Source organism: Anoplophora glabripennis, unplaced genomic scaffold (genome assembly GCF_000390285.2).
Source record: "Anoplophora glabripennis isolate ALB-LARVAE unplaced genomic scaffold, Agla_2.0 scaffold147, whole genome shotgun sequence".
NCBI classification, from domain to species: domain Eukaryota; kingdom Metazoa; phylum Arthropoda; class Insecta; order Coleoptera; family Cerambycidae; genus Anoplophora; species Anoplophora glabripennis.
Window position 1 is genome coordinate 989,166 of NW_019416251.1, and position 15,284 is coordinate 1,004,449.

The following is a 15,284-nucleotide window of genomic DNA, read 5'->3' on the forward strand; positions in this document are numbered from 1 at the left end:
GGGTAGGCGGGGGGAAGCGCGATGCTCGACTGTCTAGACGTCCGCGGCACTACACTTGACACTGCTGGTCGGAGGTCGGTAGTTTTAGTTTAGCTGTCGGCCTGTTATGATCGAAAAGTACGCCTCATGACGGTGAGAAGAGTTCGCGCTACGCTGACGAGTGAAAACTTTTTGAAACGGGCCCTGAGAAAGTGCATTATTGTCATGCGACAAAAATTGACTATTAACAAAAAGGTACACGATTATTATTCAATTTGAATTGCGAGAGTTTTGTCTGTTCTGTTGAATAACCGGAAGGCTGTGGAACTGTGATAATTTATGTAATGTGTGATTTGTTTTTTTATTTGTCAAGGTAGTCTTCTCTTTACATTCAACGTAAGTTTTAGTGTTTTTATTTTCCGCTTATTGCACACATAGAATAGCTGGTGGCCTAGCCCCTTTTAGACACATTCATCTTATCCAACATTCATTATAAACAACTCCTGTATTCATTATTTTCTGTTATAATGACAGTATTTACGTCGCAACTTTCGGATCAGATAAACGCTATACAAAACTTAACATAAAATAATTGTAGAATCGTAGATTACAGCATTCTTCTGATAAAAAGCACCTATTCAAGTACCCTGGTATCAATCTAGAAGACAGATGTACCTAACAGATATATACACAGCACCTCAAATTTAAATCTCATTATCCTTCGCTGCCCGTAAAATTATGAAATACCAACGCAAGACAACGTATTATGTGTTGCCGTCATTTAGAAAGTAAATTCAGCGGTCTTGGATTATTTCGTCTAGACCGATTTTTTTCTTCCTATTGTCAATTACCATACCGGTTTGGTGAGCAGCTTACCGTTTGTTTAAATATACAGGCATTCCGTGAGGTTATTTTATTAATAGCGCGAAATGATTGATTGTTCTCCGCAGGAAAAAAAAAACGAGGGAAAAATTTCCGCCTCTGAAAAAATGTTACCTACTAGGTGTAAGTTAAAGCTTTATTTTTATTTATTTAGTCGTGTTTTCAGCCTGTGCAAAAGCTCCGTAAACCAAACATCGTCAAGTAAATATTTAATAATACATGCCTACTTGATTCCCGTCATAGGTAAGCGAGGGGGTTATTGTTCTTCCCCTAGTACAAATAAAATTCGTTATCTAGGGTTTTACTACGTTTTAACTATCCGAGGTGGGGTGGAAGGGAAAGGGTTGACGTTGCTGCAAGGGTTCTATTCAATGGGAAAACTGTTGATATTCAACTGGTGATTCATCATGCATAGCAAACAATGGGCAATGCAGAAATTTAACGGTTAATTCTCGACTGAAAATGAAGCACGCTTTTTTAAGAAATTGAACATTAAATAGATGTGTCACCAAATATCACGTATATTTAGTTTTTGACAGTACTTCTTAGTGTTGTTTCCAGTTCCAATGCTTATTTTTCAAGTAAAAGCTCAAAAACCTTCAGTAATGTAACACATTTTTGCTACTATTGTCTTCAAACGAATGTTGCAAAGAATAATTGCATAATTACATTATAGTTAGAATATATACATTATAAAAAGCGAACCAAATCAGGAAACGTTTCCCTGTATCTAATATTGCGTGGCTAGTCTATCAAACATTCAACGTCTTTTGAGAAAATATTTATGAAACAATAATCCCATTTTAATCTGGGACTGGCGAAGATTGAGACACCTACAGAGAGAATAAAAAAATCACTTTGAACACCTGTTTCATCGACTATTTTCTCTAGGACATCTATTTTGAAACTAATAAATATCCGCAAACCTCATCAAAAATCAAACAAATGTGACAGTAATCAAAATACAACGATGAGATCCTTGCCAATTTCACTGTAACTGTTAAGGCAAAACGACTTTTCAGAATATACAATTTTGCCTATTTACGTCACATACTGTATTATTATGTATAGATTATTTTTATGAATGTATTTTTTTTTAACATTAAAAATTAGATATATTTTCCATAGGCGTTGAATCTATGGGGCTTCATTTTAATTTAAGGCATGTCCGAAATTTAGGGCACGACAATTAAGGAGTGATTTCCAGTTTTTGAACATTTAAAATTGGCGGGGGTGCATAATTTGAATTTGATGTACATAATAGCAAATGTAATTTTTTTGATGATTTTAAAATTGCCATAATTTTTTTTATATACATATTTTTATGTGCAATTTGTTATCAATAATTTGTTGTGTCCAAATCTGAAAACAATGTTTCGCAGACAGAAAATTTATGACAAAATATTAATTCAAAAAAATAATTGTGATATATTGCGGGTATAATTTAATGCTGGTTGGAGTAATAGTCCGCAGAGTAGGTGCTTCCCGCAATATCATCAATTCTCATATGCCTTTAGACACGAGAAAATTTTATATGTTATAAAATAGATTGTTTTGAAATTTGGATCTCAAGGCATCTCTGTAAATTTTTCAACACCCAGAATGTTGGCAAAACCCGAAATGCACTCATATTCACAATAAATTTTCCTAGACTAAACAATCGATCATAAAAAAAATATTTTTCTAAGTTTATCGCCGTTTCGTGTTTATTGTAGTGCACTTTAATGTTGGTATTAATAGATTACGAAATGTTTTTGCAACACTTTAAGTGGTTGCGAAAGTAACACGAGTTTACTAAAACCGAAACTAAAATTCCACAAAGAAATAGCGACGCCTTATCGGACGGTGTGTATAAAATATATTTCCTGTTTATTTAGCGGCGAGGATACGTGCGTTTTCACGATAAATAACGAATTAATTATTGTTTTCCCATATACAATCTTATCGCGTTGTTTTGTCTAGCTACCGAAGGATTCCACATTTTTCAGAGATCTACATTATTTTTAGGCGATTACTTGAAGACCTCTCACGCATCACTCTTTTTTATCTTTCGGGGCATATGTTTCATTTGAAAGTGTCTCCGTTCCATTATTTTATTCCTAGGGAGTGTCTAATTTAAGCTCGTCATATTAGTGTTTAGCTTTTGGTATTTAGCCTTCATCAATCTTAGCCATGCACAAAGAACAAAACAAACAATGTAGTCTGATACATTGGATGTTTGTTATTTAACAATATTTACGTTTTTATAATACCTAATATATTCCTCAATGTAATGACGATTACCTTGCCTAAGAAAAATTTCACCTATCTTTTTATTTTTGAAAAGCTGAAAAGCTGAAAATTTGATTTTCGTTTTTGCCTACTTTTAATATTGCTCTACAAATCTTATAAATCTGCAAACACTTAGTTCATATTTGATGAAATTTAACGATTTTTTACAAAACGAAGGGCTCTAAAAATCTGTCTGGAACAATTTAATATACACGCTTAAAATATTTCACGACTTCTTCATTAATTCGAAAACATTATAAAGCAAGTAGACCGTGTTTCGTTCTAAACAAATTAGTCTCTGCATGGCTTTAATCGTGTTTAATCTCCCAGACGGTGTTTTTATAAATGATGAAGCCAGACTGACACTAGAAATACCAATTTCTTAAATCGTCTACACCATAGTTCGTTATGTAACCTTATAGCCACCGTGGACGGTGGAAGTAAATAGTTGTTCTCATTCTATATGGGTTAGAAACTTATTCCTCGTAACTACTAGATTAGGTTTTATAATGTATGCTGACGGCGTTACGTTCTCAAAAAAAATATACTCGGGAATAGCCGCGGCTCGTGGTCCCTCGAATTCGGGTTTTTCAAAGTCACCTCGGGTTCCAGTTGCCCATATATCCGGGTAACATATAACGCAAAAAGTTCGTTTTACGTATCCAGAGGGCAGAGTGTACCTGTTATGCCATTAGTATGTAGGTGTGCGAGGTGATTTGCATCAAATATAAACAGTTTAGAAAAAATCATGAAGGTATGCGCATAGTTGTACTTTGTGCTGTCGAGAACGTGCCTGGTTAATCAACCCCAGAAAACCAGACTCCCCGTTCCATCACACCCCTTGATCTATTCGCCAATATGGATTTGTTTCTGGACTTATGTTCATCATATCATTGATAGTGGCTCTATTTTTGAGGAGTTCATTCTGCTTTACTAAAAAATTAGAAACATTGGGTGCTTTGGGTGACAGACTCGATATCCCCAGTCATGTATTTATTACTTTGCCAGGGAGGTTTTGGAGTTTTTCAGGCTTTACAGGCGATTTCTACCTCTTCAAGGGTTCTTGATTTGCTCAAAAATTATGTTCCTCATATGACCATATTCGACATATTATTTAAATACGTATCCTGTCTGTAAATATGCAAGCCAACCCCTAACGGATCCTTACTCCTTGGCAGCTTTACTTGTATATTACAGATTTGACACGGTGGTGCTGTAACTACTGGAATATTCCGAAGGAGGTTTTTTGAAACGGGCTCTTCACGTTGTCTTGCAGTGTAATGCACCCTGAAGTAGAACTAACTTGCGCTTTTTTTTTCGTTCCAACTGCATTCCTCAAGTCATCGAGACTGTTTTTACAGTTTTTGACGTACTCAAACCATATAATTAACAGAACACAACAATTATTCTGACAAGCTTTTTATACCCACTTGCTCTTGTATTCTACAATTGAAACATTCGCCAGAAATTGATGCTGGTTTTACTACAATTTACGTCACAGCGTTTAAGAATCAAATATACATTGTTCAGTAGTTGAGAGGCGGGTTCTGATAGTCATGCATTACAGAAGGCTACTGCTACAACGTTATAGACTTTATAAAATCGTTAAAAAGTTTGGAAATTTTTCAACTGCCTTAGTTTTTTCGCTGTGTGTATTTAGACATGTTTTTAAAATTATATCAATTTAAATTTTCCGCCTTCAATGATGTGTTTAGTGCAAACTTAAAATCATAAATGCGAATTTATTATAAGAATTGAATTTAATGTTTTTCTAATAAATAAATAAACAACTTGAAAATTAGTAAAATAAACAAAAATAATATACAAAAAGTAACAAAAAACAAAAAAAAAAGTCTAAAAAACTATTATTCGTGAGAACCTAAAATTTCCCTAGATTCTTATGAGTTTCCCTATTTCCCGAGAGATTTGCAAATTTCCCTAAAATAGGGAAATTTCCGTAGAGTTGGCAACCTCGCAACTAAGTCCCCGTTCACACGGGCGGTTTTTGCCAACTGGCGGTTTCGTAGGTCGGCGAAATCTCTCCAACACTCGACGCTTTTACGCCAGCTTTTTGCATCCGGTATGGATTAAATCGTAGATAATTAAATATTTTTTTCCAGAGATTTTACCGGGCGGGGAAAAAACCGTCCGCATGGAATAGCACTAACGCGGTGTGACATGCGGGTGGAAAAGAATCGGAGCCCGTCGATGCGAATTCCTCGGAATTTCGCCCGGCGACACCTCAGCGAGCCGGCTGTTATTAATTGATACGACAATTTTTTTCCGATATGCCAAAGACACGCATCAGTCCGCCGGGTGCGCGGACCGTAACAATGTTAATTAAATTAATGAGTCCTGTCGAGACCAGGCTACAAACATAGAACTGTCGTTGGCGCGCAAACGAGTGCGACATTGGCAAATATTTACCTGTAAAACACGGCACAGGACCGGATTCGCCTCGACGCGCCGGTTTTGACGAGCGGGGCAGCGGCTGTTCGCGGCCTGCTCCGATAAATTTACCCCGCGATGGTATTTGGGATAATTAGTTCTGCCACATTATTTAGGTGCGCCACAAATCATCGAGCCTGACGCGCGAAGCGGGTACGGTGGTGCGCTAATGTGGACGCCAGTAAAACAGAGGAATCCAACGGGATCGTAGAATTTATCTATCCTTGGATGCTAAAAACTTGTATTTTATATGTGTACAGATACCAAATTGGAAGTTGCAAAGAAAAAATGACGAATAGTGTCTGTAAAAATAAAATAACCAGTTTAGAATTAATGAGAGTGTTAATTAAGTACGTTTTAAAGGGCCAAAATCGATGTTTTTTGAGATACAAGGTGTTGAAATAAAAAAATTACCTTTTTAAAAATGTCGTACTGGGAATCGCTCTCACTGAAAACCCCAGAAATCGACGCTGTTTGTTCCATTTCAAATGGTTTCCAAAATGCCATGTTGTAACAATAATAGTAAACAAAATATCCCTCTTACTTCTCTCTTCGCAATTGTAATATGAATGATTAACAGAATGGTGCCTATAATAAATTAAAATTATCTGAATCACACCAAATTCCGCACTGCTGCACTGCACTGCCAGGCGACTTGTCGACAACTGAAATTTATGACGCAGTCGACCAGAGCAACAGTGCGTATTGCTGTTTGTCCGCACGCTCATTCTTCAACTGGGCGTATACATTTCTACCACCTGCACGTTTAGTTCGACCAAACGTGTATCTGGGTATGGCTCAATAAATATGAGAAAAGTTTTTCAAATATTTCAATGCCGTGTTGCTGCGTAGCGACCGAGCCTGGTATATACTCTCAAGTTCTTGATTCTTCAACTGAAATCGGAAAGACTATAACAGTACCTACTATAAAATAAAAAAATTATAAATCGGTAAATGGTTTTTCTTTCTAGTAAAGGCGCCACTAGGAGTTAACGAATAACGAAATTTAAATGAACCCCTTAACATTACAAATAACGCTGCCAAATTACAACAAAATTGGGTAAAGGGTGTTTAAGATATTTACGAAATAGCAATTTTTTTACAAAAGTTTAACACCCTGTATCTTGAAAACGAAGCATCTTCGGACCAATGTTTATATGAACTTTTTGTCTTAAAATCACTCAAATACTCGTCTGTCGAATTTATTGTACATACTTAATTAACACCCTGTATATTTAACGTTTTGAGTTCCTTCAAAATTTAAACCTTAAAAGAGCATCTTCATACAAAGAAATTCATTCTACTATTAATCTATTCAGAAATGGAGCTATAAAACAATTAACTCTGGATTTTCTAAATTAATTATATTATTTTCACAACAATTGTTTACCTTCGGATTTTTTGTCATTCATTACAAAAAAAATGTGGCGCGCTAGTCTGCTGTCCTAGAATTAGGTCAAGTGATTCGACATGCACTGTTGCAAAGTTATAACCAAAATCCCCCAATGTTATAAACTCGACGCAAATTGTTATTGTTATACCTATTATAACATACAACTTTTCTGTTCCTTTGCGCTTAATCTCTCTTAGGCTGAAGTAATGGAACTGAAATATACTGTTTATTAGGGTGGCCCAAAAAAAATAGTATCTTTTTTCGCGTCTCTTGTGAAAATATGTTAGTTTATCATGTTTTAAGAGCCCCCTCAAAAAATCAGCTCAAAAAAATTTTTTAGAGGTCGCTCAAGATTTTTAAAAATTTCTAAAATCGTAAAAAATTTAATTTTTAAAAAAATTTATTTTCTCGTTATTTTATCATTTTCTAGGTTGAAAAAAATCTCGATTTTGAAAATTTCAAATCGAAATTTTAATTTCTAAAGGTCATAATTATTTTAACTTTCAAAGTATTATACCTTTGTTTTCCAGCGACCTCTAAAAATAAATATCAACTAATAATTTTTTTTAATTAAATTTGATGAACAAAAGAATATAAATAAATCACGAGACACTTAAATTTTGAAAAATTAAAAAATTATAAATATTATTTGATACAGTGCGGTAGTAAATTTTGCCTCGAGAAATTTTTAAAGTGCCTCGTGATTTATTTCTATTCTTTTGTTCATCTTTTGTTTTCTTGAGTTTCATTTGTTTCAATTGCTATCATTTTTTTATAGTCAGCAGTCAGATTTTACATGATTTTCCACAACATTCACACAAGTTTTTTTAGACATGTTAAACTGCCTTTTTATTCAGAAACCTTTGCAAACTGAATTATTTGATTTTCTTGCATCCCCTTTCAATTCTTCAATTTTTCTGTTTGTATCTGTCACTGTTCCGTCAATAGTTTTTGAATACTTTTAAGCGACAGCTTTATTTATTGAAGCCTTTATTACAGCAAGACACGTGACTAACTAACTTCAATACGTACTTTCACACATATAAAGCAGGCCTTGGTCTTAATGTTGACGATTTTGTTTTATAAACGTACTGGATAACCGTAATAAGAAACTTACAATTCATTTATCCATATATTTTCACACCGAAAACTTATCTGATCCTTTACCGTGCTCCCGTTGGATATAACGGCTAGACAGAGCCCGCCATTACCCCCCCTAAGGCCGGTCCTGGCGCGCAGGAGAGTGAATAGCATTACGCGTCACCAACGGCAGACGTCATCGCTGGCTGGCAGTCTGGGGCTGGTTAGGGGTCACATTGAGAGGGTGGGGAGGGGCGCGGCGGCCTTGGCTGCGTCTGGCAGCAGTCTGGGCGCACACACTCGCCCCCTGCTTGCAGGTGTAAGTGTCTGTCTGTGCAGTCGGACGGCGGCGGGCACCGCCCACCCCCCCTGCAATTAATAACCCCCCAGGCGGCGACGGTTGTACTTGGCGCTCGGCCGGTTGGGTTTAGATCCGGTAACGGATCGGGGGTAGCAGGGGCTGCGGCGGGGTGGTTATTATTATTAATAGGCGGCCGTCGGAAAGGACGTCACCTTGATATGTCTCGTATTAATAACTGATGCGTCCAATATCTTCAGCATTATAAAGTAACGACTGAGAGGGGTAAATCAGTATGAAACTTTGTTACTTCAAGTTTAAAATTATTTTTTTCGTCTACAGTTTAAAATAGGATATAGTAATTTCATCATATTCATACAAAACAGAGGTGTTCTTATAAAATTATTCTTATTATTTTCCCTTTTTTCATTTAAAAACTAACGTATATTGTTTTAATCTCTTTAAAAATCTGAAGTAATCCAGCGGAAAATACTTCAAATTTGTTTAAGATACTCGACCCGAAATAATTTTATTTTATATAAATACGAATTTACAAGAATTCCTAGTGGTTCTTTAAATGTACTTGCTAGACCCATTAATGTATGACCTTCTGTATAATTTTTTAAGAGATTTGAAATTTACTAAGTTTTGTTTTAATTTACATATCGCGAATTTAGTTAATAATAGTCTGCTTGTAAGGTATTTCCTCAATTTTAGGATTTATCAATATCTCGATGCTGTATAATATGTTCACCGAGCCTTTTTTCAGTAGTTGTTTTAACTTTAGTGCCCTTGAAATACCTGAAGGTGTAAAAATAACTTAATAGACATACTTTAATACAAGGTTAGCTAATATTTCATCTTTCCAATGTTCTCTAAATGTTTAAACTGAAACAGAAACTTAATAAATCTAAAACATATAATTGAAGAGATACTTGTGCTTTGAAATAATGGCGGTTTAAGGATTTTAGACTAGTGTTCTTGTTCTTACTCATTGTTTAAAACGTCAGGTAAAGGTTTATACCACGACAAATCTACTCCATATCGCCAAAAAGCAATATTTTGAATCTAATATAACACAACTCTTTTAAAATCTTTGACATTATTTTGGCGCAGAGACCTATAACGATGTTATTTTGAACATGGGCAAGTTTTAAGTAAATTAAATAGTCCTATTTTCGAACTCTGTAAAGTATAGCTTTGCCACTTAGAATCTAATATAACAATTGTATTAATGTTTCAATGGAATGATGACGTAGTGTAGTGACAGACGTTTAGATTTTTTTTATTTTATACTATCTTCAATATATTGGATTTAAATGCAAGGAAACTAATACTTTTCCAAACATATAGTATTTTAAAGTTTGATTAAATCTATTTCAAACTCCTAGTCTGCCTACACGAGAAAATTAAGATTAAAAAATTAAGAACGAATTTTGAAAGCAATTCAATTCAATGAATAAATTGGTAAATGCCAGTTGGACAGCACTGTCGTCGTATATTTAATACATTAATACGGCAAAGTGCAGCATCTGCAAGATCGTATGCACCTGAACGATCCAGACAGACCAACGAAACATGTTCTGAGAGCATTCGCAAAAAACGACCGCGATTCTTTTCCGGGGTGACCTTGGAAGCTCCGACCTTTCTTCATACCGCATTGTTATTAAAATTAGAAAAAGCATTCCGACGGTAAATCCTGGTGCTTTCCGGCGCATTAGTCGGCGACATCTAGACAAGGGCAAATCGGACCCGAGGTCTAGGTGAGTCAGTTTTCACCCCGTGGAATGTCGGAGAAATTTCTTACTCCGGTTGATTTGAAGATATTCAAGCAAGTGGATAGTGAAAGAGAAATATTTTTTTTCTATCTTCGCTGTTGCATTTATTTTAAAATCAATTGCGTTCAAAGTAAAGTCGGTGACAATCAGTTCTGGAAAATTACAAACACAAAACAATACGGACGTCAGAAAGTTGCTGTATTTTTTGTAAACAAACCTATTCCAAGTGATTAAAGTGGCTTCTCGTCGTTTTGTGATAATGTAACATCGATCCAATAACAAAGTTGATTTCGTAAATCGCAAGTAAATATTTCCTGCATATGCACTGTCTGTGTAATCTACCTCTCTGAAGACGGTTATAAGCTAGGGACTATTTTAAAATAAGACAATGTAGTTTAAATTTAAAAAAATGCCCTCTTTACAGAATTCGAAAATAGGACTATTTAATTTAATTAAAACTTGCCCATGTTCAAAATAGCATCGTTATAGGGCTCTGCGCCAAAATAATGTCAAAGATTTTAAAAGAGTTGTGTTATATCAGATTCAAAATATTGCTTTTTGGCGATATGGAGTACGTTTCGTATTGAATTTCCAAAACTGCTTGCAGATATTAAAATAAGCGAAAGAAGAAGTATGTCTTTTCCTAAATAACTGAATTTAACGATTTCAGTAAAAGAAAACAATATGAAAAGATTGTCAAAACTGATGCCCCACTTGAAAGTGAATCGAGAATATACAGAAGTCTAAGAAGTAGAAATCGAAGCATTTGTTCAAGAAGCCCTTGATGACAATGTGTTTAAGTTTGTTCAAATGAAATATATAAATTTTTAAACATAAGTAGTCGCATTATTTAAACAACTTATCCAATTAAACTAATAAGTTGTATGAAAAATAATTTTTTGGAAAAAAGTAATTTTTGTTCCAGTTAACTAAAGCATCTTTTTGACATTTTATGATAGTTTTCAAAAAAGTAATTAAACCATTATTTGTGCATCACAGAAGTTTGAATAGAAACCAATAAACTCATTATTATAAGAGTTGGTAGTGTCCAATATCATTGCAATTTCATTTAAATTCGCTCAAGATTAATAGCATAGCCACACAAAAAAAGTCCAAATCGCATAACATTTCCGAAGTAATTCGACACGTTGAATACGATCCTGTAGTCAAAATTCTTGACTTCACGGCAAATTGGGAGAAAAGTTTTTGGGTGAAAACGCCCAAATATGGATCAAAACTGATTTTTTCCTAAATTCTGTTCAAATATCTCATTTTCGTAGTATTTTTATTCGCTGAACACGATGCCATTGGCGAAAATTTACCCATGACCTCGATATTTCTCAGAAAATCCACTATTTGGGTGAAAACTGGCTAAAATACTACAAAATTTAGGAAAAAATCAGGTTTGACCCCTATTTGGACCAGCGCATCGATTCCTTCGGAAATGGTATGTGACCCTCTTGGGTTTGGACTTTTTTTGGTGTACCTCTGTAGCCTTTCTAATTTGACTTTCTGTGAATTACACAAATGTTCCAGAGCGCATACGTGCACCACGTGCTACACACGCCGACTACCCAATTACAAACCGCCTGATTGTGCCCTTTCCCTTTGTATCGGTCTGTGGCTCTGTGGGCCTCGTGTGATCGTGTACCGACCGTCCGCTAACCACCGGTTATTCACACAAAAGGTAATTAACATGTGTGCGTACGTACAACTCGACAAACTGCCATTATCATCTAACGCTGTTCGTGTCATTCTCCTCACACACACACACACACACATGTATTTCGAATAAATCATGTAATTCTCAGTCATTCAGGTCTTTTAATTCGAATCGCCCGACCGAGCTAGGTAGGCTCTGATAATCAGGGTAATGGTACCCTTCCTCTATATCATTACAACATGGGGAGAGGAGAAAGACTACTAATCTCTGGTATATTGTTTTTTTATGGGGAAATGCAAAAGGAACTGCCTCTTTCTACGCAACGAACAGTACATAGTTAAATAGTAATTGCTATTCAATGTATAGCTATTACGTTGGAATAGAAAGGTTGTTAAAATTGTAACGGAATTTACATCGCGTATATTCTGTCGATTATGTTGTTTTAATTAACAAAAGTTCGGTCCTTGTGATTATTTGGCCTGCGCGCTAAGAAACGTTCCCGGCGCGTTATATAATGCCGTTAACATCAATAATACAACAATCTAACATGGGCAGTAAATAAACATCGGTTTCGCCATAAATGGCGGGCGACAGCAATTAAAAGCGGCGGTACCCACGAAACGTAGCAACGGCGGCTGCCGGGGACCTCCATTCACATCGTAGAGGCGTACACGTGTCGCGGTACGAAATAGACGGACGCGGATGCGAGCGAGCTAGCCATTACAAAATTCAGAAATAGACGGGCTAGACTGAACAAAAATATAATGTAAACAGTAGACGGACCAACGTGTTGATGGATCCGTCGTTGAGTCATAACATTTTCTCGGTTTCTAGTTATCGGCAGACTGTCGGATGGTCGCAGAGGTAAACAGTTCGGGAAGTAAGAGTAAAGATTTTTTTCGTAAAATAATTTGCTTCTTCGTCCTTCCAAGACAGATATTTTTGATCAGTTGGTCGAAAACCATTTGAGATATATCGACGCGTTACTGCGAAAACATGCTATAGTCTGTTTGGAAATGAAAGAGAGTAATACAACCCCGAGATAAGAACCGGCCATGGGCGTGGTAATATTTCGTTTCAGGTAATTATCGGGTAACACTAATGCCAACAAAAATGCCAGGGATTGGAAAATCGACTATCTGCAGACTTTTAAAGGAAACAAAAAATGAACAAGATACTGTAAATCCTCCAAAAATCATATACAGGGAGGTCAAAAGTCGTTATAGATGATTTCTTCAAAAATGTCATTCGCAGAAAAGTACACTCATTTTATTTTAAAAAAGAAATACCAACGCTAAACAAAATTTTAAGTGAACTTTCAGAGGACAACGATTTGCCAAAAATCAGTAGAAGCAAATTATGGGCCGTCTTACGAGAGTTGAATTTTTGCTGGGAAAAGCAGAACAGGAAGTCAGTTCTTATCGATAAAGATGAAATTATTTGTTGGCGAAGATCCTACTTAAGATCAATTAGAAAATTCCGTGACGAAGGGAGGAATATTTATTATCTAGACGAAACTTGGGTCAACGAGGGATATACTGTAACAAAAGTATGGCAAGATAAAAATGTAAAAAGTTTTCGACAAGCATTTTTGGATGGACTTTCAACAGGGTTCAAGGCACCTTCAGGTAAAGGGCGAAGATTAATAGTGACACATATAGGTAGTGCCAGTGGTTTTGTAGATGGCGGTTTACTTTTATTTGAATCTAAAAATACAGGTGACTATCACGAAGACATGAACGCAGATGTTTTCGAAGAGTATTTTACACAGATGTTGGATCTTATTCCTCCGGGGTCTGTAATTGTCATGGATAATGCCAGTTACCATTCACGGCAGACCGAGCGGACGCCTACGACTGCTTGGAGGAAAGCCGATATAATTCAATGGTTATCCGGAAAAAACATTTCTTTTGAAACAAATATGGTGAAAAAGGAACTTTTGACACTTGTCAATCTTAATAAAGATCAGAAAAAATATGTTATCGATGAAATGGCAACAAATCGCCAAATAACGGTACTACGGTTACCACCTTATCACTGTGAACTTAACCCAATCGAATTAGTCTGGGCGCAGGTAAAAGGAGATGTAGCGCGAAATAATACGACGTTTAAATTAAGTGACGTGAAAATTTTGTTAAAAAATTCCTTGGAACGAGTAACTGCAGATAACTGGCAAAGATGTATACATCATGTACAAAAAGAAGAGGAGAAAATGTGGGAACTCGATAATTTAATTGACGTTACTGTGGAACCTATCGTTATCAATCTAGGAGACGAAGATAATTCATCAGAATATTCAGAGGATGAATTTTAATATACCTACTTTTTTATTTTCTTTATTGTACATTTATACAACACACTCTTATCTGACTACTCTTACTTTTATTCTAAAAATAATTTTATAGACTGCAATAAACAGTTATTTTTCGCTCAGGGAATTTTCTATGCAATGGACGAAATCTAGAACACATAAAAACTACGTCGTAACCCCTTGCTCTTTAGCCAAATACGACAGCATTCTACTGTGTAGATTCTGAGATATAGAAGAAAATTTTGTTATACTTGTTAATGAATTAACAGAGATCATTAAAAAAAGAAAATATATATTTTTAATTTAATCATTAAAACGTGAATTTCGTGGAATGCATTGATGAAAACAAACTAATAAAACTTGATTACCACAACATAACTATTTGCAAAAATTATTTATTTTATTGATTTTTGATGACACATATTCGTATTCCTCTCGTTTTGCTATATCAAATTAAAAAAAAAAACGTCTTAATAAGTGCTACCGTTCCCGAGAAAAGTCATCTTTTATCGCGCATACGCATCTTGAAACCCATGTGGTGCGCGGCTGCGCAGTTGCTCTCAGTCATCCCCACTCCCGCTCTGCCGAGAAATTCCAGTGACTACGATACCTTTCTTGATTTTTTTTCATTAAATGTTGAAAAATTAAAAAAAAAATCTAAATGGTTATAAAAGTGTAAAAATATGTACTTTTAGTATTGATCAGTTTATTACGACAAGTATTTCTAAAAAATTGTGTTCCCTTTCTAAACCTTAATTTAAACCCACGGTATGCGATATACTTTTTGAAATTTTCTTGATTAACAATCCTGTCAATCGAAAACCACGCGATTGATCGTTACAAAATTTTTAGGGTAGAATTGACATATTGAATATTTATAAACAATTACTTGTTTTGCTCCAAATATACATATGATTTTCTACTATTTTCGGCCATTATTAATGCAGAATTCAACTTTTTTTGATTCGCAGTTGTAATTTTATAGAAAATCGTCAAATAAACAAAAAATAAGGAATGACTTTTTTTCATTTAGGGCTTACTTTCAATGGTACAGGGAAAATATGTCAAAAACGGGTAATTTTTCGTTCTTATTGTATGTTTGTTGTTCACCTGAATTTAGTAGTGCTTCAAACACAAACGCCAAAGCCTACTTTTACTGCTCTATCACCTGGAGTAATATG

The 15,284-nt window shown here is 35.3% G+C and overlaps 1 protein-coding gene across 1 annotated transcript in view; it reads left to right on the forward strand.

The window, feature by feature from the left end:
- The window catches only part of LOC108909616, a 255,238-nt gene that overhangs the window by 221,313 nt on the left and 18,641 nt on the right, over positions 1–15,284 (forward strand). The window lies entirely within an intron of this gene.